We start from the raw sequence: 27,653 nt of genomic DNA, 5'->3' as shown, positions 1-27,653 counted from the left end.
TTTTCTCCACATTCCAGCCAAAAATAATATGAGAGCGGAGCTGTTTGGTGGAGAACTTAATCTAATCTTCATTGCTTCAGTTTTAAAATATCCTGCCTGGTTTAGGGTTTCTTATTACACACTAGGATGTGTTTTTAGTGAGATAGGTCTTAGCAGAACCGTCCTTGTAATTAGAAACCCAGGCGGGCAGGGCTGGGGGGTGAGACAACCAAGCCAAACAGCAGATCTCCCTCAAGACAACACTCTGGCAGCAAGCTCTTCCCCAGCTGCCCAAGGCCGGTTCTTTCTCCCTCCTGGGGGATCTGGACCGAGGAAAAGTCGAGCTCTGGTGGAAGGAGTGCCTTCCATCTCCCTCCACCCTCATTCTGCGTGTCCCAACTCTTCCCCCATCAGACTGGAAACCAAGATGCTGCCTGTGACTGCTGGAGAAGGATGTGTGGAGGGAAAAATTACCCCAAGTCTCCCCCCACCCCCGGATGAGGGAGAATTAAAGGCAAAGCATTCCACTGCAGCCTGTCTCCAGTATCACGGGCTAGCTTTGAAAAATCAGGCGCCGGAACGGAAGGAGGTTCCAAGTGCATACGCACTTTTGTATAAGGGCCGGGTGTAACTTCTCAGGCTTTCTGGCCCAGAATCTGCTTTGATCTGCCAGCGTGGAGGCTGCTAAGTGAGGTTCAAGCTGCGGTTAGCTCCAGACCAGCGCCCACCCCGCTCCCCACCCCCACTCCCCCAGCTCCCCAACCCCGCCCTTTTCTTCCCAATGACATAAAGAAAGGAGGCAACATTTCTGATCAGTCAGATTCTGTGTTCATCTGATGGGTGAAAGCTACTCCAGGTGGCACTGTTGGGAATAAGTACCCCGGTTCCCCCAGCTAGGGGTTAATTGCCTTTCTGGGAAAAGTCCAGGTGGATTTTGGAATCACAGCAGGGATTTCAAATTCTAGGATATAAGAAAGGCAGGAGTTCAGTCCCTTTACCCAAGTCTAACTGGGAACTCCTGAGAGTTGTGGGGACCGGCTCTGGGGCCCGGTAGGGCAACAAAGAAGAAAGCAACTTTACTTCTCAGAAGTCTCCTCCTTCCAATTTCCTTTATTATTTAGAGTGCGGGATTAGGCAGCAGTCTTTCTCAGGCCCTAATGAGGAATTCATGTGAGCCATTCCACTTTGCAGATGAAGAAATCAAGACCTGGGAGCTTAGCTAGCTGACCCACTTTAGTCATGAAGCCAGACAGCTACAGGGTATAAAACGGCCAAGGCCCCAAACTTCAGCCTGAACACCACCCGGCACGCTGACCTGCCAGCCTCCAGCATTTCCTTCCTCCCTTTCCCACCAGGTATTGTTGGCACTCTTCAGTCGCACAGTTGTGTCCACCAGGCTCCTCTGTCCATGGAATTTTCCAGGCAAGAATTCTGAAGTGGGTTGCCATTTCCTCTTCCAGGGCATCTTTCAGACCCAGGGATCAAACCCCCATCTCCCGCATTGGCAGGCAGATTCTTTTCCAGTGAGCCACCAGGGAAGTCCCACCAGGTATTAGCTTTAATTAAATTAGCAGATCCTCATCGCAGTAAGCCTGGCCATGCCGCCTGGACAGAGCCCAGCCAGTGCAGCTCCTCTTCCGAAATTCGGCTTCTCAGCCTAATTCAATCTTCAATAAGTCATGGATCTCATCTGAAGTGTCATATAAAGCATGGTGTGCTGGCTAGAATCAAGGCTAATGGTGGCTCATGATGATTTCATTCCCCACGTAACTTCCTCCATGGCATCATTTTCATCCTCTCCCTACACTGATCTGCATTTTGTTTGATCCAGACACTGCTTCACATGCCGGCACCTCGGGCAATTGCATCACACATTTATATATATCTTACAGCATCGCTGTCCTGGTGCCGCACGGCACAGGAAAAAGAAAAACTTATAACTGCATTTCTCACCTTCCTTGAACTAATTTAGAAAATGTGCTCCAAATTAAATAAATCGGGAACAAAAAGTTTGAAATTGGAGACAGAATTTCAGAAGAGGGGGAGGAGGCTAAATAAATAGCAAGGAAATCTTGCAACATGTTGGAAGCCTATAAATTTTATAGGTTGTTTCTTTAATAAAAACAAATTCAATTGCTAACAACACAGTATTATTAAGCCGCTAACATTTAAAAATCTAATTTGGTCTGCTCTGCTGCTGTTTCTGTTGCACATTGCATTTACCCACGGTAAGGAAGTCAGGTTGATGGGTTTGGTTTGGTTTCTAAACCAGGCTAATAGAGAGCCCTTTAAAACCCAGCTTTTTTGCTTTCTAGGCATGCCTTGGTCCCTAATGAGTTACAGCCCCAGGTTGAAGATGGACATAGCAGAAAGAAATTTAACACACACTCTGGTACACCCATAAACATCAAGGCCAAGGAAGAGGAGGTATGTTTCCAGTTAAGCTAGGACTCCATGAATTCAGGATTCTCCACTCACAAGACAGTAATTCTCCTTATTTCATCACTAACTTACTTCAAATGTGTTTATACAATTTATTGCTACTGAACTTCCAGGCAACTGGTGTAGAGTTAATGAAACCCAGCTTGGAGAAGCTTTGGGCTTTGAACAACTAACCACAGTTTAAATGGTTATGACATGCGGTCAAAGCCGCAGGCCAGCCCCACTGCAGTTCTGTGTTAGGACCTAGTCAAAAACCTTGTCATCTCACCTTTTGTGCCAAATAGATTGAGAAAAGGAAAAAAGCCCAGGAAAACAGCCTTCCATGCGTCTTCTCAAGGTTCCCAGCCATTCGCCCTGACATTTTAACACATCTATCTCCCTGAATGCCAAGCAAAGCCCCTCCCCCAGTCCCGAGTAAATATTTTAGTTGCAGTTTGAATGGGCAGCCAGTTGAAATCCTGAAATCCAGTTTGAGTTTAATTGAACCGGGTCAGGCCTACATAAAGCAATGCGGAGAGGGAGGTGTCAGAGGGAGGCACCCCGCCACATTTGCAGTCAGACTCAGTGCAAGTCCAAAAGGCAAGACAGGAATGTACAGATGGCGCTGGACTGGAAAAGAAGTGAACTCCTCTTTCCGAATGACTTGGACATTGATTTTTATTAATCCTCATTGTCATACGCTGTCCTCCCCCCAAGCTCCGTCCATGTGAAAACTCCAGGAGGCTCCCTCTTTCTAAACAGGCCCATTTTGGAAGAGTAAAGGGGAGGTGCTGGACTTGCCAGGGCCGCACAATAAAAGCCCTTTTTGAAAGCAGCACTTTCATTAACTTAAAGCAATCTATGGACTTAAAAGCAGAGAGCTGTAAACTCGCAGAAAGGATCATAAAACAGCTAGTCTCAAGTTGGGTACACTTCAGTGCAATTTGCACGAGGCATTTTACTGTGAGCGGTGGCCGGGCCCATCTCCCTCCGGTAACCCCCTGCCCCTTATTCTGAACAGCATCCCTTTCTCTCGGCTTTCATGCTTTTCGCGCTCACAAAGAGGGAGGCGGTGACCGGGGAGTCTCCGTGGGGTCACGGCTCACTCCCGCCCTCGGGCTCTCCGCGGGAGAGAGGGCGCCTGAATTCCAAGCCTGCAAAACAACAGGCTCGCAGCTCCGCCGCCGGGCGGCCGCCGCGGCCACTCGTGGGTCGCGCGCCTTCAGCGTCCCGGAAGCGCCTTCCGGCTGCCCCGGCGAGGGGCGCGGTGTGTGCAGAGTGCTGGGACAGTGGGTTTGAGACAGCAAAGGAGAAATTTCAAATCTTTCTCCTGTTCACTTCCCAACTCTGCTTCTCTAGTGGCCCAAGGGGTAATCTCCGTTCCTAGTCGGGACTTCTCTTACCCCTCCCCGGCCCCCCCAAGCAAGGCCAGAGCCAAGCGGGGTGCAGCTTGAGTGGGCGATCAGAGACAGGAGACCCTCCCTACCTTCCCCCCACCAAGGTCCGGAAGCCTCGGGAAGGCCAGAATGCAGGGCACGCGGGCGGGCTAGGGACCAGGACTTTGCGTAATAGAGCTTGTGTTTGGACACCATCATTTTCTTAATTTTGAAGAGTTGGAGATAGTCTAAATCTGCTTCAAATGCGAAGCTTTCGGTTTCCCCTAGTTGGAAAACATTTCAGCGCGCTGGAGGAGTACTGGGGCAAAGGGTTAAGGGCAGAGGACCCCAAGTTCCCCCCCTTTCTCAAGCAGATCGTCACACGGGCGGCCCGGCGTGTGGGCTTCCGGGCAAGGCCGGGGGGAAGTGCAGACCTACGGGTCAACAGCTGGCGGCTCCAGTCCGGGCGCTTGAGTTCGAGCCCGCCCTATTCTCCGCCGCAGCCCGGACTCCCCGGGCCTGGAGAGAGGCCTCGCTGCTAGCGCCCCCTCCGCAGGCCGCGGCCCCTGCGGGCCACCGCACCCACCCGGCCGCGCTGCACCCGCAGACTCCAAGTGGCTTCCGGAGCCCGCCGAGCCGCCAAGGTTCCTATCCATCCCCGGCCCTGCGGGGCTACCCTGTCGCTTCGCCCAGAACACCCCTTCGAATTGTCCGCTTCCCGGAATCTTTCTCCAAGGACCTGGTCCTGCGCTCCTGAAGTCCTTTCCTCCAGATCCTCTTTCGGGAATAAGCGGCAGGAATTTGGGGCTCGCCGGCCATGGCTCCCATCAACTACTTTTATCGCCTACCTAATCGTTTATCAACCCACTGAGCGTGGGGACTCCCGGGAGCGACCCTCCCCAAATTCCAATAGTTTCAACTCCCCACCCCCCCGCCAAAAAAACCCGTGTACCCGTGGCTAAACCCTAAAAGACGCCACCACTTCCTCCGATTCCATCCTCAGATGTAAGCCCAGGCCCCTAACTCCAGCCTTCCGGCTCCCTGCTTTGACCGGTGTGCAGATTCGATCGGCGGCCCTTCGATCCGGCTTCTGAAAACAGCTTGGATCCTAAAAACCCGAACTCTAGCCTCGCCCCGAAGCCCAGCCCTCATTCAGGGCTGATGCACAACCACCACCCACCCCTCGCCCTACTCCCAGTACTAGCCCCTGGTCTCCACACCGCGCCGGAACCTCGGGTTCTCCCCTGAGAGCCCCCGGAAAAGGCGGCCCGCGTGGCTCGTTTCTTCCTCTGGGTCTGGAGTCGGGAGAGCCCCGCACGCCTCACCCGAAAGAAACGCAAACTTTGCGCGGCAGACTCGGGACCCTGCCCCATCCCCCTCGGCTCTCTCTCTTTGAGCGCTTTCCGACCCCCCCTCTTACGAACTCGTGCCCCAGTTCTTGAGCCAGGAGGGCTTCCAATTCCCGAACCTCGCCGAGGGCCCCTACGCCTCCCCACACCTCGCCAAAGACTCCCAACAATCCTCGGAAAGCTAGTAACGCTACAAATTACAGCTCCTCCCGCGTTAGGGTCCCCGAGCCTGGCCCCTGCGATCCCGGCTTCCCTGATCCACAGCTCGTGCTCCGCTGTCCCCACGGATCCGCCTGCAAACCCTCGTTCGTCCCGGCTCCGCAGGCCGAGCAGGACGCGGCCGCGGCTCCCGGACTCCAGCCAGCCGGCCCGAGTCTGGGGCTGCTCCTGCTTCCAGCCGCTCGAAGGCAGCTCCAAGCTGCTGGCGCCAAGGAAGCGCCGGCCCGAAGGGCGCCAGAAGCCGGGAGATAGAAAGCGAACCTGGAGCCGGCCCGCCAATCTCAGCCTCGCCCACGGAGCGCCCAGCCCGGAGCTGCCGGCACCGGGGCTCCGCCGGCCCGCGCGCGAGTCCCTACTCCGGTCCCCGGCGCACCCAGCGCGCAGCTCCCCGCCCGCCCGCTACGGTGTTTTGGGCCCGCGGGGGTCCGAGTCCGCAGCCCCTCTCCTCACACCCGCGGACAATGCACGCCCCGCCACGGGCCCGAGCGGAGCGAGGCGGCGGGGCGGCGGGGCTGCGCGCTGGCCGGGCCCGGGCGCGGGCGGGCCGCCTCCTTCCCGGGCCTCAACACCGCTCGCGCTGCTTCGCTCCGCGCTCTCCCGGCGCTTCCCCAGCTCCTCTGCACGCTCCCGCCGTCCCTCGCTGCTCCCTGCCTCCCTCCTCCCTGCTGCCTCCCTCTCTCTCCTCCCTGCTGCCTCCCTCTCTCCCTCTCTCCTCCTTGCCCTGTCGCAATGAATAATACTCTGGCTTGGGGACTGGAATAAAACACACGCGCTCTGAGGCAGCCGCCCGCAGCAGCAGCACCCGCCGCCGCCGCGCCGCCGCCGCCTGCAAAAGCGTCTCTGACATGGAAATGAATGACAGCTTACCTGATGCCAATCTTCATCAGACTGACACCGGCGTGACAACACAGCCTATACTTCCCAGCACTGCTCGGGACGTCAGCGGCACAGGGACCCGCCCCCCGGAGCCCCCCCCCTCCACACACCTCCCCTCTCCCCACTCCCCCTTTCTCCCCACCCCCCCCATCACCCCCACCCACTCCCGGCCCCGGCCGCTTCCAAGTCGGAGCAGCAGCCGGAGTGTCTCCCTCTGCTGGAGGCTTTTCTAAGACGTCTAAGCGGCTCCGGCTGCCGGGAGAAAACCTCAGAATGAGAGGTGGCCTCCGACGGAAGAACGCAGCCGACCCCCGCCCCCTCCCCCCACCCAGGAACTCGGGAATACTACCCGCAACCCAGGCCAAGTCCCCCTCGGCAGAAAACCGAGGCGGGGCTTCCAGACAACTTGAGTTCACGCTGGTGGAGGTGCGGGGAAATTTTCTTCTGTGGACCCTGAGAGCACTCCCCAGAAATTATGAAACTTAAAACTGGCAAGAAATTCTTCCCCCCACCCCCACTCCTCTCCCACCTCCACCCCATTCCTGCCTGGCTGGCCTCATTTTTATGATTGCATTTGAATAATTCTCATTACCCTGGCCCCAGAAAAGGTGCTCAGATGACACTCTGGTTAGTTATTCCTGTTCTCAAGAGCTCCTTCTGCTCTGGGCTTCCTGGGGCGATTGGTTCTTCCAGGGGCAGAGGGAGAGATAAAAAGGTGTGGGGGCTTTGTCAGTAAATCACCTCTTTGCAAATGCCAGGCAGGCCTGTTTTAAGCCTCTTCCTATTTTCATTCTAAAAAGTGTCAGAGTTCTGGGGATCGGTGAGGTGGTGTAAAAGGAGAGACCAGCTGGACTGTTGCAGCCTGGGACTGACTGCTGGGGTGGCTTCCCCTGCTTCTGGGAGGAAATTCACCAGGAGGAGGACCAACACAAGCATGTATGGTGTCAGACATGTGCCTTCTTTCATTCCACCAAGATTACAGTCCTACTAAGTGAGTGTCACCTGGAGGTTTGCTTGCTTCCACAACTGAGCACGTGGCCCTCTGCGTAAGGGACAAGAGAACCCCACTTCGCCTATGAAATTTTCTTCTTGCTCTCTGTAGAGGAGTCATTTCAGCCACTGTTAGGCAGGGATTGATCCTCTGACCCCAGACCAGGCAGGGGGCCTGGATGAAGCCTAGACAAAAGACACGGATGTAAGCGAGGAAAGCAGAAAGTAAAACCCAAGCAGCCCAGGTTTTCGGGTAAAGAAGCTGACCCAAGAAGCTGAAGGCTGCCCCTTTGCTCTTTCCAGGCCTCTGGTCATTCCTTGTCTGCCTCCTTCCTGGCCAAGAATGAGAGCCATTAGCTACTGCTCAAAGGGGGCAATTGAATCTTTTTTTTTTTTTTTTTTAACATCACAACCCAGATATAGCAAATACTGTTTATACAGATCTTCCCAATACCCGCCCCCACCCCAACCCCACCTCCCACCACATTCCACTTCCAAAGTCGCTTGTGGAAGAAACTTCACTGGAGCGCCCATCACAGGTGGAGTTGAATCCTCTCACCTTCTCATAGACCCTCCAAAGACTTCACTAGGTGTATTTATGTCACCCCAGCTTGATCTGTGGTCAGAAACTCTGGCTGCTGACAGTATAATCGCTATTATATATTATACATTGATAATAATATAATAATAATGAACACACTTGCCCTTTTTATGTAGTACAGAAGCAACTAGATTCTCCAACTCAGAGGCTGGAGGTCAGGCTGCCATAAACTCTCAGAGGGAAGCCCAGTTCAGATCCAGGAAGGGGAGGGAAGATCCACTCGCCCCTGGATCCCTGGAGGGAGGGTTTTCTCTCTTTCCCAGGGCTCCCAGTGAGCTGCTGTAGCTTGCAGAGTCAGAGGGAAGAATCAGGCTGCATGTAAATACTTAACCCCATCAGAGAGGTGTCACTGAGCCGTAAATAGTACTGCAGGCAACAGCCGTGCATCACTGACTCACACTTGTCACACCCCTCATTTTCTGAAATCTAGTTCCTTGCCCATCTCTCTCGGTACAGGAGATCCATTGCCATGAGCTATTTTGGAGTCTACTTAAATACTGTGATTTCTACTCTAATACCCTTTTGAGGCTTTAAAAATGCACATTGTAATTTTAAATAAAGATATCTTACTTTGACTATTTTTGTAATTTGCAGAAGTTTTAAAATGATTATCTAAATGTAGCCATTCTGGGACTTCCCTGGCAGTCCAGCGGTTAAGAATCCGCCTGCCAATGCCGGGACACAGTTTCGATCCTTGGTCCAGGAACTAGGATCCCCCATGCCAAAGAGCAAGTAACCCCATTCGCCATACCTCCTGAGCCCAAGCTCTAGAGCCTGAGAGCCACAGCTACGGAAGCCCATGCATCGATGCCCACCACAAGAGAAGTTAATGCAGTGCGCAGCCTGTGCACCGCTGCCAGAGAGCAGCCCCCACTCACTGCACGTAGAGAAGACCATGCACAGCAACGAAGACCCAGCACAGCCAAAAAAATTTTTCAATGTGACCATTCTTACAATCATTCGAAGCAAATGTTTGTCCTGTACCCAAGTTCAGCTGTGTGCTAGAGCTAAGGATAAAGGGCAGAAGCAAAGAAATTCAAGTAACAGCTCCTGTCCTCAAGAAACTTCCATTCTTGTTGAAGAAGGCAAAGCCCCAATATAGAAAACATTAAAAAATAATAATACAAGAATCCAACAGATGACACAGCTCACAAAAAATTAACGAACAAGTGAATCGACAATATGTCAAATTCCATAAGCTCCGTTTCTAAATGTTGGCTTTGACAGTGGGTAGAGAAGGAATAGAGCAGAAGTGAAGTCTGTAGAATTCATTTCAGATATCCACCATCTCTCCCCCATTATCCTTCCGAGGATGAAGAAGAGGGTAGAGAGGGGCACATATGTCACTTAAGTCACCAACACATCAACATTAGAACCAACAGGAGTTCCTACCACTCTTGCCATCTCTCTTTAGTGCTGGAGTTCATCAGGCGTTGTTCTGGGCCATGTCCTCAATCTATCTGCACTTAATTCATCTTTAGTATAAGAAGCTAACAGCAACCTAAATTGTCCCTTCTGAGCCCTTGTGATCATGCTCAGTCACTCAGTCGTGTCCGACTTTGTGACCCCATGGACTGTAGCCCACCAGGCTCCTCTGTCCAATGGATTTCTCAGGCAAGAATACTGGACTGGGTTGCCATTTCCTTCTCCAGGGCATCTTCCCAATCCAGGAATCAAACCTCGGTCTCCTGCAGTGGCAGGCGGGTTCTTTACCACTGAGCCACCTAGGAAGCCCTCTTCTGAGTCCTAGACATGTCTAATCAATGGCCTAACTGAATCCTGTCTATATCACCTTGTAAATTAAAGACTTGTCTGTATTAGTTTGCTTGGGGTACCATAACAAAATACCATAGACTAAGAGGCCTAAACCACAGACAATTATTTTCTCACGGTTCTGGAGACTGGAAGTCCAAGGTCAAGGTGCCAACGAGGATTAGTTCCTGATGAGACCTTTTTTCCTGGCTAGAAGATGGCACCTTCTTGCTGTGTCCTCTCATGGCCTTTCCCTTGTGTGCCCCAGACAGCAGAATGCCCTCTGGTGTCTCTTCCTCTTCTTATAAGGGCACCAGTTGTATTGGATTAGGGGCCCACACTCATGACCTCATTTAACTTTAATCACCTTAAAGCCCATCTTCAAATACAGCCATAGTGGGAGTTAGAGCTTCCACCTATGGATTTAGGAGGGACACAGTTCAGTCCGGAACACTGTGCGCATACTTGTTTCCTTTATTCTCAACATAAAGACTGAGTTCTTTGAGCATGGGGACAGTATCTTATTTCATCTTAGAATCCTTAGAACCTGGTACGGTGCTTAGTCCAGGAAAAAAAAAAATCGTAGAAATACTCGTTCAATGGAATGGAATGGAATAGAATTTCCTTCTCCATCATTGCCCCAGTCCAGTTTAGGGACTTATCACCAATCACCTCGATTATTTTGATGATTTTCTAACTGGTCTCATTACTCCAACATGCCCAATACTTCCCCTATACTGTCACCAAAATGTTCTTCCTAAAACAAAGGTTGGCTCACATGTTGGCTTCTCCTCAAAATCCTCAATCACTTTTCACTGCTTATAATATTTAGCCTAAAATGTTTATTGGGCCTTATAATAGAAGGATGGCTTTCAGTGGCACATTCCTTACCTCCTCCTCGTCATCTGGCCCCGGCCACCTTTCAGCTCATCTCCTGTGTTCTTGCATACACCTCCCAACTCCAGCTTCAGAGGTTCCAGGTGCTGCCCATGGACTTCCTGCATGACACTCCCCTGGGAAACCTCTTTATAATTCAGGGTTTCTGGTTCCAGCCCTGGAGGAAGCTGGTCTGGAGAAGGGCCTGGGAATCTGTATTGTTAAAACTACTGCTTGAAGAGAATGAGAAGACAAGCCACACACTGAGAGAAAATATTTGCAAAGACATGATAAGGGACTATTATCCAAAACATATTACAAACTCTTAAAATTAAACATGAAGAAAACAAACAACCTGATTAGAAAAGGACCTGAACAGACACCTCACTAAAGAAGGCATACAGACAGCAAGTAAGCAGATGAAAAGATGTTCAACATCATATGTCATCAGTTCAGTTCAGTTCAGTTCAGTCGCTTAGTCGTGTCCGACTCTTTGCGACCCCATGAATCGCAGCACGCCAGGCCTCCCTGTCCATCACCAACTCCCGGAGTTCACTCAGACTCACGTCCATCGAGTCAGTGATGCCATCCAGCCATCTCATCCTCGGTCGTCCCCTTCTCCTCCTGCCCCCAATCCCTCACAGCATCAGAGTCTTTTCCAATGAGTCAACTCTTCGCAGGAGGTGGCCAAAGTACTGGAGTTTCAGCTTTAGAATCATTCCTTCCAAAGAAATCCCAGGGCTGATCTCCTTCAGAATGGACTGGTTGGGTCTCCTTGCAGTTCAAGGGACTCTCACGAGTCTTCTCCAACACCACAGTTCAAAAGCATCAATTCTTTGGCACTCAGCCTTCTTCACAGTCCAACTCTCACATCCATACATGACCACAGGAAAAACCATAGCCTTGACTAGACGGACCTTTAAATTAAAGTATCAGGCACATGCAAATTAAAACAAGACCGCTGAACAGTTATTAGAATAGCCAGAGTCTGGAACATGACAACATCAAATGCTGGTGAGGATGCAGAGAAACAGGAACTCTCCTTCATTGCTGATGGGGATGCAAAGAGGTGCAGCCACTTTGGAAGATGGTTTGATAGTTTCTTCAAAACTACTCATGGATCTTACTGTAAGACACTCCTTGGTGTTTACCCAAATGAACTGAAAACTTACATTCCCACAAAAATCTGCTCACAGATGTTTGTTTCCAGCAGCTTTATTCATAGTTGGCAAACCTCAGACGCAACCATGATGTCTTTCAGTAGGTGAATAGATAAACTGTGGTACATCCAGACAGTGGAATAATATTCAGCACTAGGAAAGGAATAAACCATCAAGCCTTGAGAAAACATGGAGGAAACTTAAATGCATATTGCTAAATGAAAGAAACCAACCTGAAAAAGTTACACACTGAATGATTCCAACTGTATGATTTTCTGGAAAAGGCAAAACTGTTTAGACAGTAAAAGGATCAGTGGTTGCTAGGGCTGAGGACTACTGGAAAAACCATAGCTTTGGCTAGACAGACCTGTCTAGAGAGGGGGAAAGGATATGAATAGGTAGAGAACAGAGGGGTTTTAGGGCAGCCAAATACTTTGTATGGTATTATAATGATGATATATGATCCTATTTGTATGATACTGTAATGAAACAGCTCCTTGGAAGAAAAGCTATAACCAACCTAGGCAGCATATTAAAATGCAGAGACATTATCGGCAAAGGTCTGTCTAGTCAAAGCTATGGTTTTTCCAGTGGTCATGTATGGATGTGAGAGTTGTACCATAAAGAAACCTGAGTGCTGAAAAATTGATGCTTTTGAACTGTGGTGTTGGAGAAGACTCTTGAGAGTCCTCTGGACTACAAGGAGATCCAACCAGTCCATCCTGAAGGAGATCAGTCCTGAATATTCATTGGAAAGACTGATGCTGAAGCTCCAATACTTTGGCCACCTGATGCAAAGAACTGACTCATTGGAAAAGACCCTGATGCTGGGAAAGATTGAAGGCAAGAGAAGGGGATGACAGAGGATAAGATGATTGGATGGCATCACCAACTTGATGGACATGAGTTTGGTGTCAGACAGGGAAGCCTGGCATGCTATAGTCCATGGGGTTGCAAATAGTCAGACACAACTGAGCTACTGAACTGAACTAATAGTGATGACTGCTTGTCCATTACACATTTATCCAAACCCACAGAATATACAACAAGAGTGAACCCTGTCACTGACTACAGACTCCGAGTGATGATGTGGCAATGTAGGTTCATCAGTTATAACAAATGTTCCACTCTGATGGGAGATGTTGATACTGAGGGAAGCAGTTCATGTCGGGGCGGAAAGCAGAGAATATAGGAGAAATCCCCATCCTTTCTGTTCAATTTTGCTGTGAGCCCCAAACTGCTCTAAAATATAGTTTCTTAATGTTTTAAAAAGTCACTGTAATGGAGAGGTTTGGGCACTTCCATCCTAGCCACCCTGGACACTCATGGATGTGAAAACACTCCACGTGCAGCTAACACTTTCCATACTTGCTCACGCTGTGCCTTCAGCCTTGACTTTTGGTTCTTGCCCTACCTTCCAAAATTGTAACTGCTGTCGAGACTTCATTGAAATATCACCTCTTTTCAAAACTTCCTTGGTCCTTCCAGCAGAGAGCACTCACTTTGGAATCACAGGGACCTGACTCAAATCTCCACCCTATCATGAAATAGCCAGGTGTCTGGGAGGCTCCTGATGCTCTCCAAGTCTCCGTTTCTGCTCTTGTGAAATGAGGATGATGATAATATCCAACTAGGAAGCCCATGGAGATGAGAGGATGTACTGAAGGCGAGGAGCTCAGCACAGTCCCTGGCACATGGGAGGCTCCCTAATAAACAGAGCCATTAGATTTAATGGCCCTTTCCCAGGGTTTCCATGGCACTTGCCCGTGCCTTTATTATAGAGCTTCTTTAATTGGCCTGAGGATGGGAGAGAGCATTTACTGAGAATGCTGCAACAGGCTCTGAGGGCTGAAAACACAGATGATGGGAGCAAGGGAAAGCGGAAAATGGTGCTTACTCTTTACTTACAGCCCTTTCCTAACCCTGGAACCAGGTGGGACAGTGGCGCTCCGCCAGTCAGGGCCAAGTAAGAAGATTCTGCTTCTGATTAAATGCCTGAAGGATTAAATGCCTGAAGGTACATTCCTTCGGAGACTGGGGCTGGGGACCAGAGCAGTGAAAATTCAGGCTCTATAAATCATCTGAAAGGCAGTGCTCCAGGACCGTGCTCTGAGCTGCAAGAGGGGACGTCAAGGCCCCTCAGACTCTGATTCTTTTTTTTTTTTTTCTTTTACCCTGAGAAAGCCTCTCTGGGTATTCCGTTGCGTTCCATTCCCGCACTCTGAAGCACGGGGGCTGCAGCCTGTCCTCTGGGCACAGACAGGCAGCTAATTGGGTCATGTCTCTAACCGGCTTCTCTAATAGAGGAGCAATATGGTCCCCAAAGCCTTTCAGAAAACCCATCTTTCTTATGGTGCTGACATACCTTTGGGGGGATTCTTCAAGCACCATCTCCCGCCCATGCCTCACTTCTGCCAACCCCCACTCCCAATACACACACACACACACACACACACACACACACACACACACACACACACATATAAGCTGTCAAGGGAGCTGCCAGGCCTTAGCTCCAGATGAGGGACTCTGCAGGAAACAGGAAAGAGTTTGGAGCGATCCTGCACCTTGTTCCAGGTGCTAGCAGGGAGTAGGCCGTGTCCCAGCCGGTCTGAAAGGACAGAGGAATGGCACTACTGGGAGAGAGGATATTGAGACTGGAACTTGCTGAGATGATCGCCCGAAAGAGCCACTCGTGGGAGGGGACATAGGTGTACATACGGCTGATTCATGTGGTTGCACAGCAGAAACCAACACAACATTGTAAAGCAAGTGTCTCCCAATTTAAAAAATTAATATTTAATGGATTAAAAAATGAGTCATTCATGGGAAATGGCATCCCACGAATTTGGTAGCCAAAATTTGAGGAAGGAAGATGTAAAGCTGTGCTGACCCGCCCAGCAGCCACTGGCCACCACAAGCTGCTGAGCACTGGTGTGCAAATTCAGATGTGCTGTAAGCATAATGCCCATAATGGATTTAGAAGACGGTATACAAAAGAGTGCAAAGTATTTATCAATACTTAGCTTATATGTGTGAGATAATACAGGCTTCCCTGGTGGCTCAGCAGTAAAGAAGCCACCTGCCAATGCAGGAGACCCAGGTTCCATCCCTGGGTCAGGAAGATCCCCTAGAGAAGGAATGGCAACCCACTCCAGTATTCTTGCCTGGGAAACCCCATGGACAGAGGAGCCCGGTGGGCTACAGTCCATGGGGTCACAAGAGGCAGACACGACTTGGCAGCTAAACAGAACAACAATGAGATACTGAGGTGATAGTCTTCTAAATACATTGAATCAAACAGAACAGGTTACTAAAACTATTTTCACCTGTTTCTTTTACCTTTTTAATGTGGCTATTAGAAAATTTAAAATTATTGTGTGACTTGCCTTCGAATTTTATTAAAGCCTCTTGTCTGGGCTTTGGTTTCGCCCTGGTATAGCTGTGTCCAGATGCTGAAACTTTTATCATTGATCATGTATCACTGGCAGCCGAAGGGTGATGGGGTGAGGGGAGGCCAGCAGGACATCCAGTGCCTCCTCCCTCAGACTTCAGAGGTTGCTAAGATCCCCTCTCCTCTGCCCCCAGGGTTACATGGAGTATTTGAAACATCCCCCTCCAAAACCAAGACCTCTTCTCCTATCTGTACAGAGGGACCCAGCCCCCATATCCTTTCGACCACCTTATCAGCATCACAGTTGTCACCCTCTCACCACCCTCTCCCTCAACTCCATCCCCATCCTCACCCCTGTCATCATCACCACCCTGCACCCTTCCGCCCATCCAGTGCACCAAGTCCTCCCCGTCTCCAGGGATGAACTTGATCCGTATTTGTTGCCCCTGATGCTGCAGCCAACCTCTAAGCCCTCCCGAGTTGAAGATTTCACACGGCTGGATGCCCGACTTCATTCTGGTACCTTCATTCTGGACCTACAGCAGCCTGATGGCAGGGCTCTGAGAACCAAGCAACAACTCTGGGAAGGGGAGAGGGCCACAGCCCCGGCAGAAGCTGGTCATGCCTTATCACGTCATAGGAGGAGGGTGAAGAAGAATGATCTAATGAGAAAGCAAGATATCCAGCTTACGCAGTGCGGGAAACACGGCTTGCTTAGCAAAAAAAAAAAAAAAAAAAGAACAAAATTGAATGACACCAATAATAATAATAATAGCCAATACGTATGGATTTATTTGTTCAGTGCCAGATTCCATGTAAAGTGCTCAGCATGCTATGTCTCATGAATTCCCCATAGCATTCCCATGAAAGCTTAGGTAAGGAGAGTAACTTGTCACCAGGAGGAGACTCAGGCAGCCTGCCTCCAGAAACCACGCTCCAAACCACTGTCCTGCACTGCTTCCTCAAAAGCATACACGTCCACTCCCTCACTCCCTCACTCCCTCATTCATCCTCCTTTAGCATGCGTGTGACTGAGAGCCGCCAAGCAATGTGCCAGAGTATTGGTTCCCCTTCAGCATCCAGACTGACCAGGCTCATCCTAAGCCCTTGGACTCTAAGGATGAACAGATCACCCTCCCTGAACACACAGGGGTCTTACAGGTGTTTGCCTTCAGATCCCTCTCCCATTCTACAGGCTAAGAAAGTGAGGCTGGGTCGGAAGGGCAAGGAAGGGGTGAGCTTAAAGCTCTCCTGGCTTAATCTCAGCTTGGATTCTCCAGCCAAACCAGGGTGTGTCATCCAGCCCCACCCTTCCCAGGACCTCTGGACAGACTTGGCTTGGCTTCTTCTGCTTTCCTCGCCACTGGCCTCTATTACAACTTGCAGTGGGAAAGGCCACACTCACGTCAAAACTCAGCCTCTCCAGAAACTCTACTTCATCCGGACACCTGCGTCCTGGATCCTTCTGCATTCTTATGCTCACGTTTCCACTCTAGCAGTATGCAGTGGAAGGCTGCTTTGAATGTGTTCTTTAACTTCAAGTGCAGAGACTTTTCTGGCAGTTCAGTGGAAGTCCAGATTCCACACTTCCAATGCCAGGAACTCGGGTTTGGTCCCTGGTGGGGGAACTAAGCTCCCACACAGCACACAGCATGGGCTAAAAAAAATTTAAAAAAATAAAAATAAAAAATTTCAAGTATGCATTACATCTCCAAGCAGATTTTGAACTTTTCAAAATCAAGAAGTGTTTCTTTTATATCTTGTCCTTCCCAATCTCTCAGCATTTGTTAGCAACCTCGGCCTATCTGAATTGCCTAACAAATGCTGATGGCTTGATGTGCCGTGGGCAGACTTACTGTGTTTGTGTCTGTCTGTCTGTCTGTCTGGGTGGTACGCTGAATCAGTATGCACAGCAGGGGTGTCTGTGCATCCAAGGATCAGTGTCAGCATGATGCACGTGTGTGGATGAATTCTCCAGCTATTACGGTTATGGAAACTTAGACACACATCAGCACAATCTGTCAATTTCCAGACATTATCTCTCATGATAATTTCCTGCCAAATCTTTGAGTTGCAATTAAGAAAGCAGATAATTTGAAACATTCTCCTCTGCATGTTGAGATGGATTATAATCCTAATTTGATAAAGACTCTTAATGACTCATTAGCCACCCTTGGCTTCTCCTCAGGTCAGCCAACTTCCCAGGCGCTGGGAGGCAGCGACGCTCGGGCCATTACATGTTATTGCTTCAGCAGCACTAAAACAAAAAATTCACGACAAAGCCACAACCGCCCCGCGGCTCTTGAATTCTTTTCTTCAGCTCCCAGATTTGGGCGTCGATTTTCTTTTCCTGGCTTTGAACAAAGCCTCTAATTTCCTGACAACCACATGCTCTCCCCAGAGTCTGCTCACGGCCAGAGGTGGCACGCACGGCGCTGCAGCCAGCCCTCTGCTCAGGGAGTACTGGGGGCCGTCACTTCTCCAGCCACAGTGTGTTTCCTGGGAAGTGATCCCCAAGACCAGAGGGTGGGGTCCTTGGGAGCAATGACGATTTCAAGCTATTTGTAGGTGATAATCACATACCAGCCCCTTCCTGTGTTGGCTGAACAGGGGTCGGAAGTAGAGGAGGCCATTTAGAGCAGGGGTCCCCAACCTCCGGGACCTTAATGTCTGATGACCTGAGGTGGAGCTGATGTAATAATAACAGAAATATAAAGTGCACAATAAACGTAATGTGTGTGCTGTGCTAGCTGTTTCAGTCGTGTCCGACTCTTTGTGACCCCATGGACTGTAGCCCACCAGGCTCTTCTGTCCATGGGATTCTCCAGGCAAGAATACTGGAGTGGGTTGCCATGCCCTCCTCTGGGGGATCTTCCCAACCCAGGGATTGTCCCCAGGCCTCCCATATTGCAGGCAGAATCTTTACTGTCTGAGCCACCAGGGAAGTCCTTGAATCATCCCAAAACCATCCTCCCACTTCTGTCCATGGAAAAATTACCCCCAAAAGGTTGGGGACTGATGATTTAGAGGCTTCTCCGCCCCCTCCAGCCCCAGGGTTCAATCATTAAATTTTTCACAGGAGCCAAAGCCATGGTCTTCCTTGAGTCATCCACTCTAGAATTTAAGAAGCTTGACTCTCAGAAAGTTCTTTCTCGTGTGTGGGCTTGTGTGGACACGTGTGTTGTACACATGCACCTGTGCACACACACACTCATCACAGAAGAACACGTAGGACCCACACCCACACATCCACAGAAGCACAGAGGCAGCATGCCTCTGTGTGCCAGGACTTCTCAGAACAGTCTCTGAGCCTGAGATCAGGTAAGGGGGGAAGGAGGAAGGGAGGCTTGGTCAATCAACAAATGCGTGTCTCTGCAGCATGCCTACCACGTGGCGGGCACGGTGCTATAGGAGGCTGTAGGATGGTACCAATAGGATGGAGAAGCTGGTGGTCGTCCACTGTGGCTGGACCTGGGGCTGCTTGCTACATCCTGAGTTGGAGCACACGAAGATAGCGCTGGTGGTCACCGGCAGCCTTCTGAGTTCCAATTCCCTCCCTGCCCTCCCCATGCGTTCTCTCACCCTCGTCCCCCTCCACTCAATCTCTGCTGTCACAGGGTAGGCTTGGGGTGAGCTAAAAAGCCCCCAATCCCCCCACCCTGTGCCTTCGATCAATGTGACAAACGCTCTCTGGGCAGAACCCCTGAGGCTGTCTTCTCTGCCACCCACCCCTCCTTCCTTCCCAACGAGTCCAGGGAGATCTGAACAGAGGGGTGATGGATAGCCCTGTCTCATTGTTCCAGACTCCGAATCCACCAGGGCCGGGGAGAGCTGCATAAATCAGCCTGGGCTGGGCTCTCACCAGCATGATGACTCGACAAGAGGAATGGAAGGCGAGGGACCGTAAAACTGTCAATAGGCTAAGTCGTTTCATTCCAAGTCAGGGCCAGGGAGAGAAAATGTTTGGTTCTTGGGAGACAGACTTATTTGAAGAGGATGGATAAGCTGACGGAGGGAGGTCTGCATGTCTGGATGCTCAGAGGGAAGGAGGCAGAGAGGGGCTGGTCTACTAAGAGGTCTTCAGCTGAGTCGTCCCTCATCTGTGTCCATTCACTCCCACCATCCTAGAGGCGTGGGAGATACTCGTGTCCCAAACTTGGATAACGTTTGGAAAAATTAGCCTCTAGTGAGGATGGAAGATTCTCACCCAGATGGCTGATAAAACATCCTTTCCCCTTCTCTAAGGCAGGAGCAACGTGGCGGGGGGCATGTTGAAGAGCAAGGACCTCCCTGGTGGTCCAGTGGCTAAGAATCTGCCTGTCAAAACAAGGTTCACAGGTTCGAACCCTGGTCCAGGACGATCCCACAGGCAGTGGAGCAACCGTGCCCATGTGCCACAACTACTGAGCCCACGCTCTCGGTTCCGTGCTCCACAACAGAAGCCACCGCACTGAGAAGCCTGCACAGCACAAGCGGAGAGAGAGGAGCCCCAGCTCGACACAACTAGAGGAAAGCCATGCAGCAATGAAGACGCAGCACAGCCAATAAGTAAGTAAATAAATAAAACTGTGATCAGGAGTCATTCCCATTTGGTTTACTCAAATGTTTACTGAGCAACCCTGAGTGCCAGGCACTGTGCTCTGTGCTGGGGAAAACCCTGTTAACACGGGAGCTCACAGTCAAGTGGAGGGACAAGGAAGTAGAATCATACATCGACGGCAGGTACATCACTGTCCTTACCCACAGCACTTCTGACATCTGTTGATTTGCTTGTCATTCTCCCCTTATGAGACTGGAAGCTCAAAGGAGAAAGGGGAGGGACACAACATCTAAGGGCCAGTTATATGCTCCTGTTACGTACCATAGTCATTCCATCTCCACCCTAATGCTTTGGGGTGCATTTTATTATCCTCATTTTACAGATAAGAAGATTGAGGCTCAGAGAGGTTAATTCACTTGCCCGAAGCCAAAGCAGTGTGTGGGAGAGCTGGGACACCTAACTAGGACTCAACCCAAGGAGGCGTGTCCCCACAAACTGCTCAGGGTCTCCCCACATTGGGCCCCTTAGCCCTTGCAGCAGTGCCTAACCCAGGACATTATTGATTATATCAGGAGGGAGGGGTTAGGAGGAGTGTGGTTAAGGCTGGGGAGCAGGTCAGGGACGACTTTGCAGAATAGCCTACTGGACAGTTTTAAAGAACAGACGGAATTTGCCAAAATGACAAGGGAAGGAAAGCCAACATGCAAATGACAGGGAGACATGAAGCAGCCCCCTATTCAAAAGCCCCCTGCTCCCCATGAGTCCCCCTCCCCCTCCCACCCCGGGCCTGAGAAACAGGAGCTCGGCAGTGACATACTTGGGGCTTCTGTGCTATGGAGTGGCAGGCTTTCGTTTTGTTGTTATTGTTGGTAAATTTCCTGGGACCAGATGATAAGATCCAGGGAGGATACAGTCTGCTTTTCTCCCAAGTGTAATTCCAACACCTAGTGTGGGGCCTGGCTCATTTTGGAATGAGTGAAAGAGCTGGACCAGGAAAAAAGAGGTTTTCCTTACATGCCTGCCTTCCCATGAGGCCCGTATAATTGGGCCAGTTTGGGAGCCCCTCCTGTTTGGGGTCACGAAAAACCACTTTAAGGCCAAACAAGCAGCAAGGTCAGACCAAAGGAAGAGAGAGCCAGGGGCCTCGAGCAGTTGGCAAAGAGCAGCCCTGCTCCTCCATCTTCTCTGCTTCTTTCTCCAGTTCTGGAGCCAAAACCAGGCTGTGAGCTGAGAGAAAGGGGCTGCAGAGCAGAGAGCAGTCCTGGCCCCGGTCTTTAGCTCAGCAGGTGGTGCTAGTAGTAAAGAACCTGCCTGTCAATGCAGGAGATACAAGAGACTCAGATTCGATCCCTGGGTCAGGAAAATTCCCTGGAGGAAGGCATGGCAATCCATTCCAGTATTCTTGCCTGGAGAATCCCATGGACAGAGGAGCCTGGTGGGCTACAGTCCATAGGGTCACAAAGAGTCGGACTGGAGTGACTTAGCACACACAGGGCCACAAGAGTCCTTGTGAGGCAGAAGCCTGAGGAACACCAACATTCAAGGGACAGTATGAAGAAGAGGAGCCAGCAAGGGAAATTCAGGAGCTGTGCGACCCAGACAGACATCAGTCACCCATCCCCTTCTTCTCCAGGACACAGGCATCACCCCCAGGGAAGCCTGTGAGCCTGTGGGTCAACAGCCTACCCTTTAGAAACAAACTACAAAGGCACGAACCAAGGACAAGAATGTGAGAGGGAAAAACTGAGAATTAGAGCGTTTCACAATTATTTTTTTTAAGAGAATGAAGGAGGAAGAGTGGTAACTGGGTCAACAGAGAGGAATCACAAGCCAAGGGTCTATGGCGCAGGCAGACTCACCCTACAGAGCGCTGGAAAGCTCAGCCTTTGGCAGCACCAAGCACTGTGGCGCTGGGTTCAGATGCCTGATGGACAGGGGGCATGGGTGGAAAGTCTGTCTGCGGAAGGGGTCCTTCCTCTCCCAACACAGCCAGTCAGTCATGCCCTTTATCCTTCAGGAAATGAGAAATTTTTTCTTTGGAGAAACTAAATAAGCACAATATCGGACTTGAGAACACCAAGTATGGCGGAAGGTGAAGAGTAAGGAAGAGTGGCGGATTTAGTCTTTTCTCTGACCCACCCAGCAACTCTGAAACATCACCAGCCAGTAGATTGAAACATTCTACTCTGAAGAATTGAACAGCCCCAGAGAGAACTCCAGTTACCGATATCTGAAGTTCCCTCAATAAAAAGATTTATTTTCCACCCAATCATCCTGATAAAGCCCATCGGTCAGCAGATTCTGGCCCTTACATAACAAGCCTCCAAAATCAACGTTTAGTGTCTCTTCCTTAAATGTGAATAAACAGTTGAGAATCATCAGAGTTGTTTTTTTTTTTTTAATTTTTAAAGTTTTAAACAGGAAAAAAGGAGCAAGTAAACAGGAAAAAAAGGGATCTAACAATAGAAATTTTGCAAGGAACAAAAGTTCAGAAAGAGCAATAACACCAGTCCACAAATATTAAAGGAAAGATTGTATTCACAAAACAAGAAGAGGCTACAATGAAAAATGAAAAAATTAAATGAAAGAAGCCTTTTTTAAGTTAAAAATATAATTAAATTTTTTTTTCAAAAACTCACATGATTCAGAAGACAAAAACTGAAGAAATCTTCCACAGAGTGAAAATGCAAAAGAAAAAAGAGAAGACTAGGAGAAAAACAAAGGATGTTAGTCTCCTGGTTAGCCCTGCATAAAAAAATGAGAAAAAGATATATACCAGTCAGTGCATGCCACCATAATCATTATGACATTTTAAATCATGAGGAATAAATGAAAATTTCTAAAGTCTTCTAAAGAGAAAAAAACAAGTAAAAGACACAAGAAAAAGAAAACATCAAACTTCTTCAAAAACAACATCAGATGTTAAATATACCTTCTAAATTCGGAAATAAAATATTTTTAAATCAAGAATTCTATCTCAAATAAATTATTGGTCACATGCCAGAATAGCATAGATTATTTCCAGGTAGCCAATGACTCCAGAAAATTACCTCCCAAGCACGAATTCTTAAGAAGTTATTAGAAACTGGAGTTTATGGGGTTCAGTGATAGTCCACTAAAGAGATGCTGCTGCTGCTAAGTCACTTCAGCCGTGTTCGACTCTGTGTGACCCCATAGACGGCAGCCCACCAGGCTCAAAGAGATGAGAGATTCAGTAAATAGAGGATCCAATGTGGGAAGGCAGTAAAGGAAATATTCATAATGATGATAAAGGAAAGTCTCAAGATGACAACTATCCACTGTTTCAATTCCAAAAGCAGCCAATCCAGACTAAAGCAGAAAAACAGAAAGTTCCTGGAGGAATAACTGTAGGACAAAGTGGAACTGTAGGAAAAATTGACAGGTGTTAGCAGAATTGTTAAACCATCTGAAAAAAATGCATTATAAGTACCTTTGGACATCAGGTCAATGTAAAAGGAGGCAATTATTAACTCTAGGAAGAAACAAAGAACTGTACAAAAGAGGACACATGGTCACAGGACACTACTTGACTCGGGAAGAAATATTTGCACGTTCATTAATATATAAACAAAGTATCGATTTAACAAAAAATAAGTTTATGTTGGAAAGATAGAAGGAGAAGTGTTGGAATGAAATTGAGGGAGAATTGTGTGGGAGAGCTAAGTTCTCATCTACCATGGTAGAAAGTCAATGTACAAGTTCTAAAATTAGCAAATCAAGAAATAGCAACAAAAGATATTATTTTAAAACACAGCCATGTATTAAAAAAAGAGAGAGAAATGAGCTATAAAAACAGAGTGACTGCTCTGGAGAATGGGAGTGTGAAGGAGAGAAGCAAGGCAAACTATGTATATGTACTATGTGATTAAAATTAAAATTAAAGATTTGAAAAAGGGCCTCTATGGCTCACACACAGTCCAGCTTACATCCCCAGGGTGTGAGATCAGATGAAAATTTTTAGCCAAAGCTCTGATCAAAATAAATGATGCAAAATTAAATAAAAATTAAAACAAAATAAATGATACATTTTTTTATCTGAGTGTCTGCATATACCCAATAGGCTTCAGAGATGAAGGGATCTGATCCTGGCCCCCAGTTGTGGACATTACAGGCAATTCTCAAACATACCGTGATATTTCATGTCTGTGCGTGCTGATCTTTCTGATTAGAATGTCTAAAAACAAACCCCTCAAGCCCCTAAGATGATGAATTTCTCTTCAACCTTTAAAACCCTTCAGAGTTACTGCGTCTTTTAGAAAGTCTTTCTTGATACCTGTTCCCCACAGTTCTTTTTCCGTCTTTTGGCCTACGTCTGACTCTTCTGTGTATCCCTCTAGCAGAGCATCCGTCACCCCATGTTTCAGCTGGTAATAAGCTGACTCCCTAACCAACCCGCCACCTTCTCCGCAGTCATCAGCTTGTGCTGGCTATGCTGCAGGATGAGCGACCACAGGGTCTCAGGCACTCACTGCACGAAGGTTTATCTCTCGTCACGTTACGTGGCGGCTGTGTCTCTGGATCTACTCCATGTCTTCTCTCCAGGTGGTACCCAGCTAAAGGTGCAGCCCTCTTCTGGACACGCCACTCTCCTGGCAGATAGAAAAGAGAAAACGTGGGTAGGACCATAAAGTGCCCCCAAAAGCCTCTGCTCAGAAGTGACTTACATCACTTCCGCCCAAGCTTCATTGGTCAAAGCTACTCACATGACCACATCTGACGTCAATGACCCAGGACTGTATTTAGTCCTCTCACGGTGAAAGGAAGTGAAGAACTGCATAACACCATCTACTACGGGCTCCGTGGTGGGGTCCACAGCTTATTTCTGCATCCGGGACCTGACACAATGTTTGGCACCAAGTAGGCATTCAGTGCGTTTTCACCAACTTGAACTGAATTATCAAATATACAAATCTGAGAACAGAAGGAGAATTGAAAAAGGGGAAGGGCTGATGTACAAACTCATGGTATGTGAAATAGCACTGGGCTTGGAATCAAAAGACTAAGCCCCAAAAGCCAAGACACCTTTCTGGGTTCATCTTTAATGGAAGGAGATGAGCTAGAGGATCTCTAGGGTCCCTTCCGGTTCTAACCTTTAAAAGAGTTTGTAATGTGTTCCTTAGTATCTGCTTGCCAATCTGCCAACTTGTATTAGTCATGTGTCCAGGCGTAAAACTGGAAAAAATAAAAATAAAAATAAACCCCTAAATCCGTTCACACGCCAAAACTGAAAATTCACCCACGTCTGTAAAAGAAAACTAAACTATACTTCAAAAAGGAATATTTTTCAATAAAAAATATTGTGGCAACTCTGTTTTTCTTTACTATTTTCTGTTTTGAGCACATTGTTCTAAGCCACAAGATTTCCAGTTACAGGAAAGCTAGCAGGGCATTGCAGAGGGATGATTACACGTCTGAATGGATCAACACGGGGTTCAGGTTCACACGTGGAAACTGTCACATCAATTAAAACTGTCTCACACAGAGCAGAAATTCTTTGTTTGTTGAACAAATACATACCCGTCTAGGCTGGATTTATTAGGCTCTGAAGCTATCACTCCCAATCCAATTTATCCTTATTTCTGTATATCTGTATGTGGTCTTTTTTTAAAGCTTTTAGAAAAAGAAATATATAAAAAGGGTAGAGAAATCCTGTAGCTAATGGGCCGATGTACTAACAGAATTATTTAACAGAGGCTGAGTCCTGAGCCCTGTGTTCACCTCAGCAGAAGGTGAATGCTGTGATGACCCTGTTTGTATAGAGAAATGTGTACCCTTAAGTTTGTACCCATTAATCATGGGTGCCAACCCAGGTATCCATCACTGTCAGATCATAAAAACAACATGTACATGGCATTTAGTATATACCAGGATTGTTCCAGATTCTTTACATAGATGAACTCTCATATTGATCAGAGCCACTCTAGGAAGTAGGTCTTGTTATCATCTCCAGGTTACTGATGGGGAATCAAGGTACAGTTTAAATAACCCATCTGAGGTCACACATTAAGAAGCAGGGCTGGGTTTTAAAACTGAGCAATCAGGCTCCAGTCTGAACTCAGGTCAGCTCTTCTTTATTCTGCCTGAGCATGTGGCATGCTATCAAATGAGCTGGTTCCATTCCTGGATATAGGTATAGCCTGAAGCCATCAGCATACAATCTCTCTCCCTCTTAAAGACCCTTGCCATAAGGCTTCCCTGGTGGCTCAGTGGTAAAAAAAAAAAAAAAAAATCCACCTGCCAATGCAGGAGACATGAATTCCATCACTGGGTTGGGATGATCTCCTGGAGAAGGAAATGGCAACTCACTCCAGTATTCCTGCCTGGGAAATCCTGTGGTCAGAGGAGCCCGTGGGCTACAGTCCACAGGGTCACGAGAGAGTGGGACATGACTGAGCGATTAAACAACAACAAACTTACCCTGCCCAGCCCAGCAGGCTGCGGTTTCCACCCTCAAACTGTGGGCACTATGAGTAAAGTGAGTGAGTTTGGCTCCCTCAGATGCCAGAAAGAGTCATTTTTTTTTAAGAAGAGGATGCTCATCTCTCCTCACCCATCTCCAAGCCTCGAGACTCTATGCCCTCTCGCCTGGATGAGTGTAAGCAAAGATGATGTCTCGCTGGGACAGCAGGGTCTCGTTCCTTGTGGCCACAGCACTGCCATCGTCAGGCAAGGCTCTTTCCTGTAAAGGCCAATCAATACTGCTCCACCCCACGTCCCCACCCTTTCCTGCTCCTCGCTCTATAACTGCTATTGATTACAGCAGAGCTGGGAAGCAAATGCCAAAATATATCAATCAATCACCAAGATGGCAGAGAGACTTTATTAAAACCATTACACCTTCTGTTTTCCTGCCCACCCCAGCTTCCTCCGCCCAGTGGCCATTTCTCTTGGAAGGTTTCCAAGAACTTTGCAGACATGATCTGATGGCTGGTGGAATTTCCTCTATTTGGGGAAAATTTAGACCCTGAGAAGGAGCAAGAACAAGTCCCGTGGTGAGAAGATAGAAACCAGGTGTGTGAAAAAACACGCATGTGTCTGTCTGTAGTACGTATATGAAAATGTGCACGTATGCCAGTTGGTTTAAAGGAAAACCTAGAACTTAGTCACATTTCAGAAACACTTGGTAATTATCACTGAATTTTTTACAAATCAATTCCTTCTGGTCGCTTAATGTCCTTCACTAAGTGGTTTAATTGTGAAATTTCACTTTATAATTGGGTTCATTGTAATGCAGAAAGTGGTAGATTTGCATAAGCAAATGACAAACAGTTAACAAAATCCATTAGCAGAGAAGGAGGCATCCAATGGGCCACACACCTGGGCTTGAAATCAAACTTGTGGTGAGGGAGTGCCCGCCCCAGCCCAGGCCTGTTGCCCCTAAGCAGACAGAGGGGAAGCAAAAGAAGCATTTCAAGTGCTTTCTCGATGCTCAGCATGGGAGGAAACCAGCCCATGAGCAGAAGACACAAAGTGAGGAAGAATTTTTCCTTGTCGCTCAAAGACCAGAGACCTTTCTGTGCAAGGAAACTCAGGCAAGGATTTTTAAAGAATCCAGAGTGTACACAGATGTTTGACAACTCTTATTCCGGGTTTCTGAAAAGACCATTAGACTCAGAATAATCCTCTCCAGTATTCTCGCCTAAAGAATCTGATGGACAGAGCAGCCTGGTGGGCTACAGTTCATAGGGTTGCAGAGAATCAGACATGACTGAAGGGACTTAGCACGCACACAGAAGGGAGTACGGAGCCCTGACCTCCAGTCCTCATTCTGTCATGAGCTAGCAAGGAGCCTCCTGTTGGGAACCTCAACAGATCCTATCTAAATGTCTGTGTGTCTCAAGTTCCTGCTATCAACACAGGTAACTGACAAAATGATTCATTCATTCCAAAAATATTTACTGAGCCCATGCTATGAGCAGGTACTGTAAAAATTACAGAGACTCACAAGGAGGTGGGGTAAGGACCAAGCTGGAGGACATGCAGATAAGCTGGAGAAAAGGCGCTGCTCTCATGGAACTAAGGGTCTGATGGAGCGTTATGAAGTGGACTGTATCCTCCCTAAATTCACATGCTGAAGCCCTAATCCCCAGTGTGGCTGT

The 27,653-nt window shown here is 48.5% G+C and overlaps 1 protein-coding gene across 3 annotated transcripts in view; it reads right to left on the bottom strand.

Moving 5' to 3' along the window:
- The window catches only part of PKNOX2 (PBX/knotted 1 homeobox 2), a 294,478-nt gene extending 288,241 nt beyond the window's left edge, over positions 1 to 6,237 (bottom strand). For all 3 annotated transcript variants that reach the window (XM_060404255.1, XM_027959268.2, XM_042238115.1), the window contains exon 1: positions 6,212 to 6,237. The gene's annotated coding sequence lies outside the window, so the exon portion shown is untranslated. The remainder of the gene's footprint in view (positions 1 to 6,211) is intronic.
- Positions 6,238 to 27,653: the final 21,416 nt, after the last annotated feature.

This window comes from Ovis aries, chromosome 21, assembly GCF_016772045.2.
Source record: "Ovis aries strain OAR_USU_Benz2616 breed Rambouillet chromosome 21, ARS-UI_Ramb_v3.0, whole genome shotgun sequence".
Taxonomy (NCBI): Eukaryota; Metazoa; Chordata; class Mammalia; order Artiodactyla; family Bovidae; genus Ovis; species Ovis aries.
Note: the sequence above shows the minus strand (reverse complement) of the source record. Positions and strands in the feature narration are given on the sequence as shown.